This window comes from Narcine bancroftii, chromosome 9, assembly GCF_036971445.1.
Source record: "Narcine bancroftii isolate sNarBan1 chromosome 9, sNarBan1.hap1, whole genome shotgun sequence".
NCBI classification, from domain to species: domain Eukaryota; kingdom Metazoa; phylum Chordata; class Chondrichthyes; order Torpediniformes; family Narcinidae; genus Narcine; species Narcine bancroftii.
Genome location: NC_091477.1, coordinates 58115989 through 58135104, shown reverse-complemented (window position 1 = coordinate 58135104; position 19116 = coordinate 58115989). Strand labels below are relative to the sequence as shown.

Below are 19116 nucleotides of genomic sequence, written 5' to 3'. Positions count from 1 at the left end.
GGTTTACAGTTTGCTTCCTCATTCTCCTTTTCTTGCAGTTTGATGTACATGTTTGTTATAATTTTTTTAATTATTATTGTGTCTGTAATCACATATTCAAAATTGCTTCCTTCTGGTAACCTCAGACTGTTTCTTAATTTGTCCTTCAAGTAGGTTTTCAGTTGGTGGTATGCAAACTTTGTACTGTGAGTTATATTATATTTGTCCTTCATTTGTTCAAAAGATGATAATCTATTTCCCAAAAACTAATTTTCTATTCTTTTGATCCCTTTCCTCTCCCATTCTCTGAAGGAAAGGTTATTTATTATGATAGCCCTAGCTGTAGCAAAAAAATGTATTATGTCAACCTGGAAATTTGAAGACAACTTGAGAATACAACAATGGTACATAGAAATGAATAAATGTATTCCATTAGAAAAAATAACATATAATTTAAGAAATAACATCACAATATTCGAACAAATATGGGAACCATACATGAAATACAATAGAGAAATCCTACCATGGACCTCCACCACCTCAAATGACAGAAGGAGAAGACAACGAAATGAATTGACTCAGTATGTAAAAGTAAAAGACAAAAATTTCTTGTTTATTTTTATTAAGTGACAACATTGTTTAACGGGTTTAATGTATCTTATAGATTGAACTTTGAATAAATGGGAAGGGGGAGAGGGAGGGAGAAGGGAGGGGGAAAAAGGGGAGAAAATGATACTATATATTAAAGAGAAAAATGTCTGTATGTATTTTGGTCAGTATGGTTTATAGTGTGAAAAATTTTAAAATTTTAAAAAAAGAAACATTGTAAAGATTTCTCTTTGAGTATCTGCAGGGAAAACAAGCAAACATTAAAAAATTATAAAAGCAGCCTCTATCCTCAAAGACCCCCATCACCCAGACCATGCCCTCTTCACTCTGCTTCTTTGGCTTGGCTTCGCGGATGAAGATTTATGGAGGGGTATGTTCACATCTGCTGCAGGCTCATTGGTGACTGACAAGTCCGATGCAGGACAGGCAGGCATGGTTGTAGCGGTTGCAAGGGAAAATTGGTTGGTTGGGGTTGGGTGTTGGGTTTTTACTCCTTCGTCTTTTGTCAGTGAGGTGGGCTCTGCGGTCTTCTTCAAAAGAGGTTGCTGCCCGCCGAACTGCGAGGTGCCAAGATGCACGGTTGGAAGCGATATCAGCCCACTGGCGGTGGTCAATGTGGCAGGCACCAAGAGATTTCTTTAAGCAGTCCTTGTACCTCTTCTTTGGTGCACCTCTGTCTCGGTGGCCAGTGAACATGATCGCCATAGAACATGATCTTGGGAAGGCGATGGTCCTCCATTCTGGAGCAATCCATGCTGTCTTCAGCAGCATGGATTCGATGCTTGCGGACTCTGCCAGCTCGAGTACTTCAATGTTGGTGATGAAGTCATTCCAATGAATGTTGAAGATGGAGCGGAGACAGCACCGATGGAAGCGTTCTAGGAGCCGTAGGTGATGCCGGTAGAGGACCCATGATTCGGAGCTGAACAGGTGCGTGGGTATGACAACAGTTCTGTACACGCTGATCTTTGTGTGTTTCTTCAGGTGGTTGTTTTACCAGACTCTTTTGTGTAGTTTTCCAAAGGCACTATTTGCCTTGGCGAGTCTGTTGTCTATCTCTTTGTCGATCCTTGCATTAGATGGAATGGTGCAATAGACTCGCCAAGGCAAATAGCGCCTTTGGAAGACTACACAAAAGAGTCTGGAAAAACAGCCACCTGAAATCACTCTGCTACCATCAGAACAAAGGTACAGGAGCCGAAAGATGAGTACTCAACGCCACAAGTTGCCATCAAATTCCTAAATAATCGATGAACCACAGACACTGCCTTACTTTTCATGCACTATTATCTTTATATTTTTATAATAATATTGTAAGATGATTAGAATATGAAATGTTTTCACTCCTGACGCTGCTGCAAAACACGAAATTTGGTGACGTGTTCATGAGAATAAATTCTGATTCTGAAACGCCACTGGGAGCATTGGGGACCAGTGCTGCTAAAAATGGGACAGCAGATTTTATTTTCAATTTAAATTTTGGCCCACAAGCCCGTGCCACCAAATTTACATCTAATTAAACTTCGACCCTGGAATGCTTCAAATGATGGGAGGAAACCAGTGCCCCGCCCCCCCCCCCACCCCGGGAAAACCCATGCAGGCATGGGGAGAACATACAACTCCTTACAGACAGCGCGGGATTCGAACCCCAGTCCCAATTTCAGGCACTGTAAGGGCGTTTATCACATCCTTTATCTTACTTTATAAGATACAGGATTTAATAAACATCTATTTTGTTAATGATCCTACTGCTCTGTCAGTGAAAATCTAATATCCACGATTGGCCAATCTTTACTACCCATCGCTGTTAAAGCAAAAGCACAGCAAATTTTGCTGGTGAATGGGGTCTGTAAAATATTTTAAAAAGAAATAAAAAGGGAAAAATAAATTGGATTCTGATTCTGAAAGAAAATCACATGAATCAAAATTGGATTTGTGGAAACACTTCTGTGTGTGTTCAATTTTTAACTATTTTTTTCATCTTTAATACATGGAACAGGATTCTTTTGCTCTTTCAGATAAAAGCAAATTTCAGTCAAAGTTGGGTTAGAAACCTGACAGATTGTAACAATCCAGTGCAACGTAATTATCGGAAGGTGAAGGAGGGGAATTACTGTGCAAGCAACAAAACCCAGACAAACATCTGGAGATCGATGTTTTTTCTTCATCATGTTAGTTGACATTATTAAACACAAGCTGTTCTATATTTGAAGGCTCTTCTTGATGAAGTTGAAGCTCTCTAGGCCTTCACACTCTTAAGTTTTAAGAGTTATTGAGATGGTTGGGGGAGGGGGTTTTGGGTAGTGAAGCTGTCAAAGCACAGGTGGGCAATGTATCTTTTAAACCAATTTCACATTAGCCTTTAGTGAAATTCCAAGTCATTGTGTTCTTTATGCAGGAGGATGGTAAATATCACTTGGGTGTCAAATTCCTGTTGTTTATTTTCCTACAAATTCTTCAGCCTAGAAGAAAAGATCAACCTGATCTGTGTCATAACCCTGACTCCTCCAACCTAGAAATCCATGCTGAGGCATGGACACGTCAAAGAACGTTCCCTCTGTTGCAACACTGACAGAATATGAGTACCTGTTTGACAGATTTGCTGGTTGCAAATTCTGACTGAGATTATGACGTGAACACTCGACAAGCTAACATAAATTCCATTGGCAGCACGCTTCACAGCGTTGAGATCACTGGGGATTGGCAACGTTTTTCAGGTTTAGGTATGTGACTGTTTCCAAGTAACAGATACTCAGTCAAATGCTACCTATTTTCTAATTTGAAGCAATAGAGTTCAGATGTCCTTGGTCCATAAATATTAATATCAATAATTAAAAAATACATTTCACATTTTTAAACCTCTTTCAGGCATCAAGCTTCATTTTGAGTGGAATTTTTAGCAAAAAGTGTTATTCAGAATCAGAATTTATTGACATGAATAGGTCATGAAATTCGGTATTTTGTGGCACCATCATCATGCAAACATTCATATTATAACCATCTTACAACATAAGTATTAAAAAAAGTAATGGTGCACGAAAAATAAGGCAGTGTCTGGTTAACTGATTATTCAGGAATCTGATGGCAGAGGGGAAGAAGCTGTCCTGTGCCTGCTGAGTGCTCGTCTTTAGGCTCCTGTACTTTTCCCCCGAAGGTGGCAGAGTGAAGAGGGCATGGCCTGGGTGATGGAGGCTGCTTTTTTAAGACTCGTGTAGATGTCCTCAATGGTGTGAAGTCTGGGGCCTGTGATGTTGCAGGCAGAGTTTTTCTTGTCCTGAGATTTGGCGCCTCCGTACCAGGCAGTGATGCTCTCCATGGTACGCATTTATAGTTCCCCATAAAGATCACATCTATGACAGAGGGCGAGACTGTTGATGTAGTTAATTATAATGAAAGTTTTCAGCTCACTTTTTTGTGAGATGAAGATGGTGATCTCAGCCAATACTGGACCAATACTGCAATTCATTTTATTATCCCCAACTATGATTCCGTGCCATCAAATAACAGACCAGAATAAAATTCTACCCTCATTACTAACAAGTAATCTTCCTTAAAAGCTGTTGTATATTTATGGTGACAGTTGAAGAAAAAATCAGGAGAGATTTTAGGTGGCACAGTTGGTGTAGCGGTTAGCGCAACGCCTTTACAGTGCCAGCGATCAGGCCCAGGTTTCAAATTCCACCCTGTCTGTAATGAGTTTGTACTTCTCCCTGTGCCTGTGTGGGTTTCCTCTGAGGTCTCTGGTTTCCTCCCACCATTCGAAACATACTGGGAGTGTAGGTTAATTGGTATAAATTTGGCAGAACGGACTCATTATGGCCTGCTACTGTGTTGTATTTCTAAATTTATAAAAATGTTAAAAATTCATGATGGGCATAACGGTATCCTTTTGCATGATATACCTTAGAGCTGCCACTATTTTGGGTCTATATCAGGGGTGACCAAACCTGCTTAACATAAGAACCATATACAATAAATTTCAGATGTTTGGGAGCGGCAAGACATGAAAAAAAAATTACGTACACGTTTTTACTCTTACATGCACATTTTGTTATAAAATTTAATATAAATATTAAGAAATACATGTATATAATCATATTTATTCATGTATGTCATTTTCAAATTCCTAATTTGTATTTGTTTCAATAATCAACAAGTACACATACAGGATATACTTGTGTAATAGTCAAAGATTGTAGATCAATTTTTAGGGTCAACTACTTTTGACCCTGGTAAGTATCTGTGTCATTTGGGGCATTGGGAGCTCGGATGGGCAGGTGGCAGAAGCTCAGATGGGTGAGCGGCTGAGGCAAGGATTTGCAGTCGGGGCTTCGGGAAGCAGGAGCAAACGGGGGTGTGCCAGGAGTTTGGATGGGCCTAGGTTATACTTCTACTCTGCTGCCCACAACACTGCCACAGGCACCACAATCACGTGATCACAAGCCACGTCCACTAACACGAGACAGCCAAAATATCTCTGTGAGATGAACATTCATGTCAAAGAGCTGCATGTGGCTCACGAGCCGGTTCATGAACAAGAGAACAATAGAATGTTACAGAACAGAAAACAGGCCCTTTGACTCTTTTAGTCTGTGCTAAACTATTATTCTGCTAAGTCCCAATGACCTCCCATCCATGTACCTGTCCGAATGTTTCTTAAATGTTAAAATTGAGCCCACATTCACTTCAGCTGGCAGCTTATTGCACACTCTCACTACTTGCTGTGTGGAGAAGTTCCCCCTAAACCCTTCCTCCCTCACCCTTAACTCTTGTCCTCTGATATAGATGACAAACAACAATGGTCCTATAAGACTGGTTAAACTGACTTAACAAACACAAAGCCATGTTGACCAGTCCCTGGCTATCCATATAATTATACATCTGATCTCTTAGAACACTTTCCAATAATTTGCCTACTACTGACATCAGGTTCATCAGTCTATAATTTCCTGGGTTACTTTTGGAGCCATTTTTAAACAACAGAATAACGTGGGCTACCCTCCAATCCTCTGGTACCATACCCATGGTTAAGGACATTTTAAATATTTCTGCCAGAGCCCCTGCAATTTCTATACTAGCCTCCCACAAAATAGGAATATCTTGTCAGGCCATAGGGATTTATCCACCCTTATTTTGGCTCCAAACAAAGTCGACCACTCTGATCTTCAAGAGGACAAATTTTGTGCCTTATTGTAGAAACCCTTAGGATTTTCCCTTACATTATCATGCCTTTTTTTTTGGCTCTCCTGCTTTTATTCTTAATGGGAGGGCATTAAAGAATGCAGTGGAGCAGAAAGATCTAGGAATAACAATGCATTGTTCCCTGAAGGTAGGAGTGCATGTGGATAGGGTGGTGAAGAAGGCCTTTAGTATGCTTACCTATATAAATCAGTGCATAGAATATAGGAGTTGGGAAGTAACGATGAAACTGTACAAGGCATTGGTGAGGCCAGATTTGGAGTACTATGTGCCATTCTGGTCACCAATTTATAGGAAGGATATTAACAAGATAGAGAGAGTGCAGAGAAGATTTACAAAAATGTTGCCTGGGTTTCAGCATCTGGAATACAAGGAGAGATTGAGCAAATTCGGTCTTTTTTCCTTGGAATGTAGAAGGATGAGAGAGAATTTGATAGAGGTGTTTAAGATAATGAGATGGATAGATAGAGTTGGTGTGGAAAGGCTTTTCCCATTGAGAGTAGGAGAGATGGATACAAGAGGTCATGGGTTGAGAGTTGATGGACAAAGGTTTTGGAGTAACATGAGGGTGAACTTCTTTACTCAGAGAGTGGTTACTGTGTGGAATGGGCTTCCGGGAAAGATGGTGGAGGCAGGGTCAATTTTGTCATTTAAGAAAGAGTTGGATAAGTATATGGATGGGAGGGGGATGGAGGGATATGTGCAGAGTGCTGGTAAGTGGGATTAGAGGAGGGTAATTGTTATATGGTTATACGGTTTTCGTTGAATTTTTTTGTACACCTCTAGTACTTCATTTGCTTTGTGTGGCTTATACCTGCTGTACACTTCTCTTCTTAACCAGATCCCCAATATCCCTCAAAAAATAGGATTCTCTGTCTGTTAACTTTGCTTTTAATTCTGATAAGAACATGCAAACTCTGTACTCTCAAAATTTCACCTTTGACTGCCTTCCACTTACCTTGCATATCCTTGCCTGGAAACAACTTATCTCAATCAAAGCATTCCAGGTCCTTTCTCATTTCCTCAAAATTGGCCTTTCTCTAATTTAGAATCTCAACTCGAGACCCAGACTTATCTTTATCCATCATTAACTTGAAACTAATGGCATTATGATCATTGGACCCAAAATGTTCTCCTACACATACTCTGTCACCTGTCCTGTCTAATAGGAGATCCCGTATTGCATTCTCTCTGGTTGATGCCTCTATATATTGACATAGAAAACTTTCCTGAATACATTTGACAAACTCGAAGCCATCCAATCCTTTCTGCTCTATGTACCAGAACCCCGGAACATTGACCTGACAATCCTGCCTGTCCTCCAACCAAGTTTCACTAATGGCCACAATATCCTAATTCCATGAGCCAATTTTAGCTCGTCTGCCTTTCCTACAATACTTCTAGCATTGAAATAGGTGCACCTAAGAACATTTCCACCACATGGAAATTCTTTGAGAATCCCCTTTCACTACAGCTCGCCTCTTCTTCTCCCTTCCCTTCTTAGCCACGGGGCCAGACTCCATCCCAGAAAACTCACCACCATGGCTTGTCTCTGGTGGGTAAATTCACCCAAAAGTATGAAGAAGGAAGTCTTTCCAATAAGGAGCTGACCACAATATTGGGACTGAGAGCTGGTTTCCTGACAGAATGCAAAGAGTGGCAATAAATAAATATTTCTCAGTTGCTCGGCTATGACTCATTAGAGGTCATTTTTAACTACCTTCTGTATTTATTATCGCTTTTTAATTTAACTTAATCTTTCCTACTGTTGTTGATTTGTTTCCTTTATGAAGTTCTAGTAACTAATTCAGCTGCAGCAAGTAAGAATGTTGTTGCAGATGCACATCATACAATAAACTCATCTTATTATCAAACCCAAACTATGGTCAGACATGACCATCATGTTGATTGTGATTTGCCTGACATTCACTTCATTGCTTGACACCAGATTTCTATTGGTTGGCTTGTTTGTCGTGTTCCATTGCCTAAATATATGATATGCTCGTATCTACTTAGATTTGGAGGTGATTCATTGCTATTTCAACACTACTTATTCTTCACTTACACTTATGACTAAATATACCCCATATGGTAATTCTACATATCAAATAGTATCGTAAGGTAATGAGATAAATGTTATGCCTAACAGTATTCTATTGTTCATCTTTATTTTCAGTGTGCATCAGCCAATCTCCAAACTGCAAACATCTGATAACCCTGAGGTCATAACAACACATTTTCATAAGCCACCAGCCTGACACAGAGTCGATCTGCTGCAGTCATTGACATGCCAAGGAACTCTTTTGCAAATAATTCAGGTCCACGTAGAAGGCCACATTATTCTGTTAGTCATATGCCACAGGTAAGTTTACGTTTCATAAAACACTTCATAAAATTCCACTGAGAATCCGTCATCACCTGGCGACTTTCCATTTGGCATCTTCTTTAATCTCAAAATCTGTAAATGGAACTTCCAATTCCTTTATCACTTCCTCCCCCAAAACTGGTAAATTTAACTTAGTTAAGAAGTTAGAACCATCACCTGATTTCCCTCAGAAGTATACAATTTCTGATAAAATGAATAAAATTGGTCATTGATTCTTGATATTTGTTTCATTTTTAATTGCCAAGCTAAAACCTTATAAGCCCTCTCACCCAACTCATAATAACGTTGCTTGGATCTTTGAATTAATCGCTCATACTGATATGTTTGTAAAGTATTATAACGTAATTTCAACTTGGTTAATGCTGCTTTCTTATCTTCTGTAACCTTCTTCTGAAATTCCTTTTCCAATTCAGTAATTTGTTTCTCCAACGCCAAAATTTCCACCAGATACTGTTTTTTAACTTTCGTAGAATACCTAATAATTTTGACCATGCAAATATGCTTTTAAAGCATATTTGGATATAAAATTACTACTAATTGAATTAACATTTTCAGCCAAAAATAAAGCAATCTGTTCCTTAACAAAAGTAATAAACTCTGGTTTCTTCAATAACATTACATTAAATCTCCACTGGTAAGTTGATTGCAACACATACAGGATATACTTGTGTAATAGTCAAAGATTGTAGATCAATTTTTAGGGTCAACTACTTTTGACCCTGGTAAGTATCTGTGTCATTTGGGGCATTGGGAGCTCGGATGGGCAGGTGGCAGAAGCTCAGATGGGTGAGCTTTGACTCCTGAGAATATTTGACTCCTGAGAAATTGACAAAAATACAGATTTAGTAATTTGGATCTTTGATTTAGATATGGGTTAAAAACTGGAACTTTTTTGCATGTAATTTAGTCCTGTGATATAACCATTTTGGGAAAAAGTTAGGTTGGTTTTGGAGAAATTATTGAAAATTTAATTACCATTAGATCCAGAGATTTTTTTTGTTGGGTTATATGGTTTCTTTGACTGGTTTGGGATTGGATAAGTTTCAAATAGCATTTGTACATTTGGTGTTATCTGTGGCATGAAAATGTGTAGCAATTACTTAGAAAGACAATATAGAGATCAATATAGCTCATTGGCTTAATGAATTGAGATCTTGTATTTATATGGAGAAAATAACATATAATTTACATGGTAATTACTCATTTTTTTGTTAAAATGTGGTCATCTTATTTAGAATATATGGGTTTGGAAATGTTTTTAAATAATGTATATGTTTTATGTTTTCTTTTTTGGCTCCCCTTGCGGGGGATGGCTGAGAGGGGGGAAGGAGGGAGGGGTTTATTATCTTGTATAAAAACTTTTTTTTGTTGTTGCTATTGATTTTAAGTTGTTTTTTAAAAGTTTTAAATAAAGTTTAAAAAAGGTAAGTTTACATTTCCATTCTAATCATATCACTAGTACAAAAAGTACTGTAATCTTTGTAATTGTTCAAAGTTTCTAAAAATACTGGAAGACATGGATATTGCAATTTTTTCATTAAAATTCTGAACTGAATTAATACATTTCATTTAGATCATATTGTCTTTTACCTCTCTTTTGGACAAGAATCCAAATATTTCAAACAATACCATCAAGTAGCACAAATATTTTCATGAAAATGGCTTTAAAATATTGCAAACACCAGTAAAAATCACTGCTAGAAATGTGTGTGACCATGAGGGTGCCTCATTTGGCTAAGATACTGTTTGTAGTTGTAGAAGTAGTCATATGGAGATCAAGCTTGAATAATGACTCAACGAGTGGGCACTCATTTAAAAGCACACCGGAAGAGTCAAGATGTTGAGAAGAGATCTTGCTCAGGAGAAAAGATAAATTAAGTAAATCTCAAATACAATTGTATGCAAGTAATCAGCAATGGCCAAATTAATCAATCCTTTTAACACTTACATTCTTACAAAACACAGAGTATAATACAGTTGATGGAACTAATCTGAATATACTGTCACTGTAAATTTAGTATAGTGTACTGATTTATGTCCCACTTTGGGTGAATGAGGGGAAGCAATGGGTCATCTGCAAAGCTCATACATCCCACTCTGATAGTTGCATGATTGTATCCGGGGACTTCAACCACACCAATCTGAAAACTGTTATGCCACGATTTCAACAGGAAGTCAACTTCGTCACAAGAGGATTGAGTGTTCATCAATATCCATGGTGCGTACAAAGCTGCTCCTCACCCCCACCTTGGATACTCAGACCATATATCTGTCCTGCTAACCTAGGCATGCATACCACTGGCAAAATTGACAAAGTTAGTTCGTGGAGATCAGGACATGGTCGCAGGAGGGAAGGGGCACAGCAGAGCCTCAGGACTGCTTTGAGACCATGGACTGGAGCTGTTTTAGGGAGGTTGCCACCTACCATGGCCATGTAAACATTCACAAGCTCAGTGACTGGCTACATTAGCAGTGCATCGAGGATGCTACACAACCAGGGCTAACCAGGGTTGAACGTAAAGGTTCATGCACTTCTCAGAAGTCGTGATGCTGCCTTCAGGACAGGAGACAAGTTGGCACTAAGATCTAGGGGGCTGAACTCTCCCATGCAATCTGGAAGGCAAAGCGTAGGAATGCACAGACAATCCATATCAGCTGTGTGACACCGGCAACACAAGGCACAAGTAGCAAGGTATCAAAACAATACAGATCACAAGACAAATTTGTGAGACAACGACACCTGCCTTTCAAACTGACTGAACGTATTCTACACACACAGTTCGATGAGGAGAACAGGCTTATGCCGAAGAAAGCTCCTTATCTCCTTGAAGAAGAACAGGACCCTTGTGTAGGTATGGCCTAGGTGAGGAGAAACCTATACAGAGTGAACCCATACAAAGCATTAGCATTAGACAACATACCCAGTTGGGTACTAAAGGACTATGCAGACCAATAGACAGAGGTCTTTAAGGAGATCTTTCATATGTTATTGCAGCAGTCTATCATCCTGGCAGGTACCATCATCCTGGTCAGTACCAAAGAGGGTGACAGTAACAGGCCTCAATGACAACTGTCCAATGGCACTGACCTCCACCATTATGAAATGCTTCGAGGGTCAGGTGATGGAACGTACCTCCCATTTCAATTCACTTACAGATGGAACCATTCATTCCACTGATAATGCTATAGCCTTGTCTCTCCAATCCGTCCTGGCCCACCAGGAGATCGACGCCTCATGCACCAGGCTGCTGTTCATTGACCAGCTTGGCATTTAACACAATAATTCCCCAAAGGCTAATGGAGAAGCTGTCCTTGTTGGGGCCCAGCACCCCTCTCTATAACTGGATTCTGGACTTCCTCATGGAAAGTCCACAATCTGTCTGGATTGTCAGCAGAACGTCGAGTACCATCACACTGAACACTGGCGAATCTCAGGGCTGTGTGCTCATCCCACTCCTGTTCATGCTGCTGGCCCATAACTACAAAACCAGATCCAGCTCCAACAGGGTCATCAGGTTTGCAGAAATTGCACAACAGTCATTGGCCTCATCAGTAACAACGATGAGTTGCACAACAGAGGTAGAAAATGTCCTGAAATGGTGCAAGAATAACAACCCGAGTCTCAACGTAGACAAGACCAAGGAGATGATTGTGGACTTCAGGAGGACTAAAGACAATCATTCTCCACTACACATTAATAACTCTATAGTGGAGTGAGTGGAGAGCAACAAATTGCTCAGAATCTACTTCAGAAGTGACCTATCCTGGATACATAACATCTCCTCACTTGTGAGGAAGTTGTAACAGTGACTGCACTTCCTTTGAAGGTTGAGGTGGGAAAGGCTGCCACCACCATTCTATCAACAAGAGTGTCCTGCTGGCTCCATCACAGTACGATACAGTTGCTGTAAATCTTCAGATCAGAGGTCAATCCACAGGTCCATAAAAGTGGCAGAGAAGATCACTGATGCCTCCCCCCCCCACCCCCCCACACAACCTCTCCAACATTAATGTGATTTACTGGGGATTGTTGCTCGTAAAATCTCTAAGGATCCATCCCACCCTGCATACAGCATCTTCCAGCCACTCCTGTCAGGAAAGAGATACAGATCTCGTAAGTTGAGGAACAGCTGTTTCGCACAGGCAGCCAGACTGCTGAAACAACTCCTCATGACTCTACTATTTATTAATAATATAAGGCGACCTTATATTATTAATAATAATCTAAGGCGACCTTCAGATAAGATGAGATCCAATTTCAGTCTGAATTTCATGTTTTAGCTCGTATCAGTGGTATAAGACAACCCCCAATATTTTTTATCAAATTGTTAACATGGAGCCACCAGCAAAATGAAGAGAGTGTGTAGCAAGTTTTAAGTTCAAAGCTTCTCGTGCAATGGATGGTACGGAGGATGATTTATTGTGGGACACTGATGATGAAACCGAAGCCAACTCACCAGATTCAGACTGGAACCCATATGATGACGTGTGAACAGTAAGACTCCGGATGTGCTTGGCAAGTTTTTTGCCTCAGTTGATGAAAATAAAAGTTGTGTACACTACAGCAGCTTTTTTTTAATATACAGGTAGCTTAAGAATTTGTTGTAGGGTGGGGTCTTTGTGGGTTATTGGAACCAGTCAAGTGTATTTTGAGTAGAATTTTAAGGTCACTGTTTTTGTATCTGGCCCATAGGACGACGACTTTTTTTGAGGTGTTTTTTGGGTGCTTCGTCTTATCCACCGAAATACACAATACTGTAGCCACTGAAAACACAGTGGTGGCTGATGAGTGCAAAATAATGATACACACAGTTGCAGGTAAATCAGAACTCATTTACTCAAGTCACGCACGTATTTAAAACACTGAACCACGCATGCCACGTCATGATGCCGGTTCAGTAGACTTCTGGGAGTTGAGGTCTATCTATAGTGCCGGTACATTGTTCCCCCCATCTCCTGCCCCATACTATCACCTGGTAGTTTTTTGGGAGGTCGACCCCTGTGTCGGACTGCTGACTGTTGAATAGGGGCAGTTTTGCCAACATTGGCAGGCTTGAGCCTGTCAATTGTGAATGACAGAGGGTGCCCAGCCATGTCCAAGATGCAGGATGATTTAATTTGTCTTATCACCCTGTATGGTCCCTCATATGATACAAACACATATTCAGTCCTTCAGTTCGTGTGGTTCAAAAGAAATATGTTTGCCATGTGGTGATGTGGTACAAGGGATAATTTGGCTATAGTGTCCCTTAGTCTGCTCAGCCGCTCTTTGGGATCTTCATCTTTACTGGATCCATGTGGAACAAATTCCACTCGGACCACCAAAGGCGCGCCGTATACAAGCTCCACGGACAAAGTGAAGAACCTCTTTTGGAGTTGTCCTAATAGCAAGCAACACCCATGGTAATTCATCTGCCCAGCTGGGACTATCTAAATGGGCCATTAAGGCTGATTTAAGGTGACGATGGAATCATTCAACTATCCTATTGGAGTGCGGGTGAGAGGCACTTGTATGAAGAAGCAAATAGCCGAGCAGCCAAGATAAGGCTGTCCATAATGAAGATGTAAATTGAGGTCCTCTGTCAGATGGGACGTGCACTGGTAGGCCAAAACAAGCCACCCAGGAATTAAGGAATGCTCGTGCACAGGAGTCCGTAGAAGCATCCACCATGGGAACTGCCTCAGGCCATCTCATAAGCCTATCGATCACTGTGAAGAGATAGCGGTAGCCTTGTGAAACTGGAATTGGTCCAACAACATCCACATGGACAAGGTTGAAGCGGCGAGTTACCGGTGGGAAGGGTTGTAGTGGTACTTTCATATGCCGATGGATTTTGACTTTTTGACAAGCTACACAAGATCTGTTCATTTGCGAGATGTCTTTCTTCAGACCATGCTAAACAAATCTGTCTGAAGTCAGACAAACAGGCGATCCAATGGATGGATGAGAAAGACCATGGACAGAATCAAAAATGTGACGTTTCCACGAAGCTGAAACCACTGGCCGTGGATGTCCTGTTGACACATTACAAAAGAGCAGCTTGCTGTCACCATTGATTTGCACGTCCTTCCATTGTAGGTTGGTTAACAAGGTGTGATGCGACTCCATCTCACCATTTTGTGCTTGGGCAGCGGCAAGAGCTGTGTAATCAATACGATGGTCTATAACTGATACCTCGAGCGCAATAGAGTGGGAAAATGTATCAGCCTTTTCTATGTATCAGGGTCTTTTCTAGAAATGTGCATTATTCTGGTAGAGAATTCCGAAATGAAGCATAACTGCGACCGTTGTCCACCTGATCAGGGCTCCGACACCTTTGAAAAGATGAAGTCAAGGGTTTATAGTCTGTGAACATAGTGAAGTGTCTGTCTTCCAAAAAGTAGCGGAAGTGACAGATGGACAAATATACGGCTTGGTGCTCTTTATCAAAGGGGCTGTATTTTTGCTCGGCTAAAGAAGGCCAATGGCTTCCATTGTCCATCGACATACTGCTTCAGAGCAGCCCCTTTCAGCACATGAGACACATCTGTTGAAAGGGCGGCAGTTGCGTTTAGGACTGGATAACTGAGCATGGTTGCTGGAGCTAATAGTTCCCTTGTTGTTATGAAAGCATCTTGACTTTCGTCTATCCACTGAATAGATTTGGCATCATCAGACAGCAGATTGAACAGAGGCTTCATAACATGAATTGCAGCTGGAAGGAATTGACGATAAAAAATAACCATGCCCAAAAACTCTTGCAGACCTTTGACGATGGTTCATCTGGAATATTCAGTAATGGCATCGTCCTTGGAAGGCAGCGAAACCATGCCCTTGTTGGTGATTGTATGCCCCAGGAATTCTATGGATTTTTGTATGAGAATACATTTATCTGAATTGATGGTCAGTCCAAATCCTCATAGACGACTAAAGAGTGTACGTAGATGTTCCATGTGCTCTTCTTTAGTTTTGGTGGCGACTAGTATGTCGTCTAGATAAACGAAGACATTGGCCATGCCTCGCCCCACTTCGTCCATAACTCGCTGAAAGGCCTGAGCTGCATTTTTTAACCCAAAAGGCGTATGTAAAAATTCAAACAATCTGAAAGGGGTAATTATTGCCTTTTTTGGAATGTTGTCCAGTTCTACTGGCACTGGTGATATCCGCTCACCATCCGCTCAATATTTTGAAAATATTTTCGCCCCATGCAGATTCACTGAAAAATCTTGAGTATGGGGAATAGGGTAGTGATCCGGTATAGTGGTGTCATAGAGCCATCTATAATCTCCACAAGATCTCCACCCTATGGTGCGTTTTTGGACTAAATGTAATGGAGATGCCCACGGGTTGTTGGACCTGCAAATTATCCCCAGTTCTTCCATTTTGTGGGATTCTTGTTTAGCTAATTGAAGTTCCTCTGGAGGCAAGTGACATGCCTTAGCATGAATGAGAGGACCCTTGGTAAAATATGGTGAGTTACTCTATGTTTCAAGAACTGCAGAGTTGTAATTTTGGGAAACCCTTCTACAAGTCTGGAGAACTTATCAACAGTGTTACGCAGGGCCCAAAAGCATAGTGCAGGAACATGTGATTCTACCAGGTGAATAGTCTGAAAGGTGGTACTATCCACCAGCCGACACCCTTTTAAATCCACCATGAAAAAATTAGCTTGAAGAAAATTGACACTGCTGCTATAATAAAAGGTCATGTGTAAATGTTCCCCTTGAACTGAACATTCATTTTTTTGGTGCCATACATGGGTAGGTTGGAACTATTGACTGCTGTGAGTTGCAGGTTAGAGGTAGGATACTGTGCATCGAAACCAGTTGGTGAAAAAACATTAACCTCTGATCCTGTTTCCAACAAAAATTTACGTTGAGATAGCTGATCCCAAACATATAGAAGGCTCATAGATTTTTGGCCAAACATCGCAGCCATTAACCACGGTCGGCCAGGGCATTTCCCAAGAACGCATAGGGTGGCAGGCACCTACATGCATTGACTCCCCAATGCCAGTGGTAAAAACATCAGGTGGAAGTGTCGACAGGCTGTCTGCTTGACTTGAGATGTTGCCTGGTTATAGGAGTTGATGTGTTGAGAGCGTTGGCTTGGGAAGTAGTGCTGGGTGCAGACAACTGTGATGCAGTGACATTGTCCGAAGACCTTTTGGTGTGTTTTTTTGCCAGCCACAGGACATCTGCCACTGGGGTCTTCGAAGGAACTCTGCAATAATAAGTCTAATCTCTTCTGGCATCCTCTCCAGGAAAAGATGTTTGAATAACATATCTGACTGTTGGCCGGATGCCAGGCACAGCATGTCATCCATTGGTTCAGATGGGGTGCGGTCACCCAACTCTTCCATGTCTGGTGGCCCTCTCTCTGCGGGACATACTGTAAATTCACAGCAGGAGTACTTTTAGAGGGTCATACTTGTGCTCTCCAGGCTCTGGTGGATTTCACAGGATGTCACCAATTCACTTGGCAGTGGCTTGGTCCAAGGCACTGACGAGATGATTATAGCAAGTCATGTCCACCTCAATCTTCCTGAGGTGAAATTGTGCCTCAGCCTGTCGAAACCACAGCTCTGGTTCTGCCGTCCAGAAGGGTGGAAGCTTAACAGCAACAGGTGCAGTTTCCATATTTTCCACAAGCTCATTTTAGACGCATTGGGGTCACCATTTGTAGCCACTAAAAATGCAGTGGTGGCTGATGAATGTGAATTAACGACACACAGTTGCAGGTAAAACAGAACTCATTTACTTGAATCATGTACATATTCTTTTAAAACACTGAACCACGCGTGCTACGTCATGACGTTATGACATCCCGTGCCAATCTGCTAGACATTTGGGAGTTGTACTCTATCTATAGTGTCGCTACAGTGGGGTGGGGCCAGCACTGCGCGCACTGCACTCCACCTAAAAGCTCCTTTGCGCAGGCCCGAGGACAGGTCCACGTCCTCCCCCTCCACGTCCTCCCCCTCCACGTCCTCCCCCTCCACGTCCTCCCCCTCCACGTCCTCCCCCTCAAAAGATGCTCACAAACTCAAGCTAGCATGCTGGAACATCAGAACCATGCTAGACAAGGCTGACAGCCACCGACCTGAACGTCGGTCTGCCCTCATTGCACATGAACTCCTCAGACTTGACATCGACATAGCCGCTCTCAGTGAAGTCCGCCTGGCAGATGTAGGCAGCCTCCAAGAACGCGGCGCGGGCTACACACTCTACTGGTCTGGCAAGCCTTCGGATGAACAACGCCTATCTGGTGTAGGCTTCATGGTCAAGAGCTTCATTGCCTCCAAACTCGAAAACCTTCCGACAGGCCTCTCGGACCGAATCATGTCCATGCGACTCCCACTTCAAAACAAGCGTCACATCACCCTCATCAGTGTCTATGCTCCAACCCTCCAGGCGGAACCAGCAGAAAAGAACAAGTTCTACACCAACCTGCGCAACCTCATCCAACGTACCCCTACAGCCGACAAGGTTGTCATCCTGGGCGACTTCAACGCTCGTGTCGGCAAAGACTCAGAAACCTGGCCAGGAATCCTGGGCAAGCATGGCGTCGGCAAGTGCAACGACAATGGGCGCCTCCTGTTGGAGCTCTGCGCAGAACAGCGACTTGTCATTACAAACACCCTTTTTCAGCAGAGGGACAGCCTTAAGACCACCTGGATGCATCCCCGATCCAAACACTGGCACCTCCTGGACTACATCCTGGTGCGAGAAAGTGACAAACAAGATGTGCTCCACACCAGGGTCATGCCTAGCGCGGAATGCCACACTGACCACCGGCTGGTTCGCTGCAAGCTCAACCTTCACTTCAAGCCAAAGCCCAGGAACAATAAAGCCCCCAGAAAGAGGTTCAATGTTGGAAACCTGCAGTCAGACGAAGCGAGAGGAAACTTCCAGGCAAACCTCAAAGCAAAGCTCGACGTTGCAACCCGCCTCACGGACCCGTCCCCTGAAACCCTCTGGGATCAGTTGAAGACTACCATACTGCAATCCACTGAAGAGGTACTGGGCTTCTCCTCCAGGAAAAACAAGGACTGGTTTGACGAAAACAGCCAGGAAATCCAGGAGCTGCTGGCAAAGAAGCGAGCTGCCCACCAGGCTCACCTTACAAAGCCGTCCTGTCCAGAGAAGAAACAAGCCTTCCGTCGCGCATGCAGCCATCTTCAGCGCAAACTCCGGGAGATCCAAAATGAGTGGTGGACTAGCCTCGCCAAACGAACCCAGCTCAGCGCGGACATTGGCGACTTCAGGGGTTTCTACGAGGCTCTAAAGGCTGTGTACGGCCCCTCACCCCAAGTCCAAAGCCCGCTGCGCAGCTCAGACGGCAAAGTCCTCCTCAGCGACAAGATCTCCATCCTCAACCGATGGTCAGAACACTTCCAATCTCTTTTCAGTGCCAACCGCTCAGTCCAAGATTCCGCCCTGCTCCAGCTCCCTCAACAGCCCCTAAGGCTAGAGCTGGATGAGGTTCCCACCCTGGATGAGACATATAAGGCAATCGAACAACTGAAAAGTGGCAAAGCAGCAGGTATGGATTGAATCCCCCCAGAAGTCTGGAAGGCTGGCGGCAAAACTCTGCATGCCAAACTGCATGAGTTTTTCAAGCTTTGTTGGGACCAAGGTAAACTGCCTCAGGATCTTCGTGATGCCACCATCATCACCCTGTACAAAAACAAAGGCGAGAAATCAGACTGCTCAAACTACAGGGGAATCAGGTTGCTCTCCATTGCAGGCAAAATCTTCGCTAGGATTCTACTAAATAGAATAATACCTAGTGTCGCCGAGAATATTCTCCCAGAATCACAGTGCGGCTTTCGCGCAAACAGAGGAACCACTGACATGGTCTTTGCCCTCAGACAGCTCCAAGAAAAGTGCAGAGAACAAAACAAAGGACTCTACATCACCTTTGTTGACCTCACCAAAGCCTTCGACACCGTGAGCAGGAA

The 19116-nt window shown here is 42.5% G+C and overlaps 1 long non-coding RNA gene across 1 annotated transcript in view; it reads left to right on the top strand.

The window, feature by feature from the left end:
* LOC138742952 (uncharacterized) overlaps positions 1-19116 on the top strand; it is a 60146-nt gene that overhangs the window by 31929 nt on the left and 9101 nt on the right. The window contains exon 2 of the long non-coding RNA XR_011344539.1: positions 7964-8149. This is a non-coding gene — a long non-coding RNA (uncharacterized lncRNA). The remainder of the gene's footprint in view (positions 1-7963; positions 8150-19116) is intronic.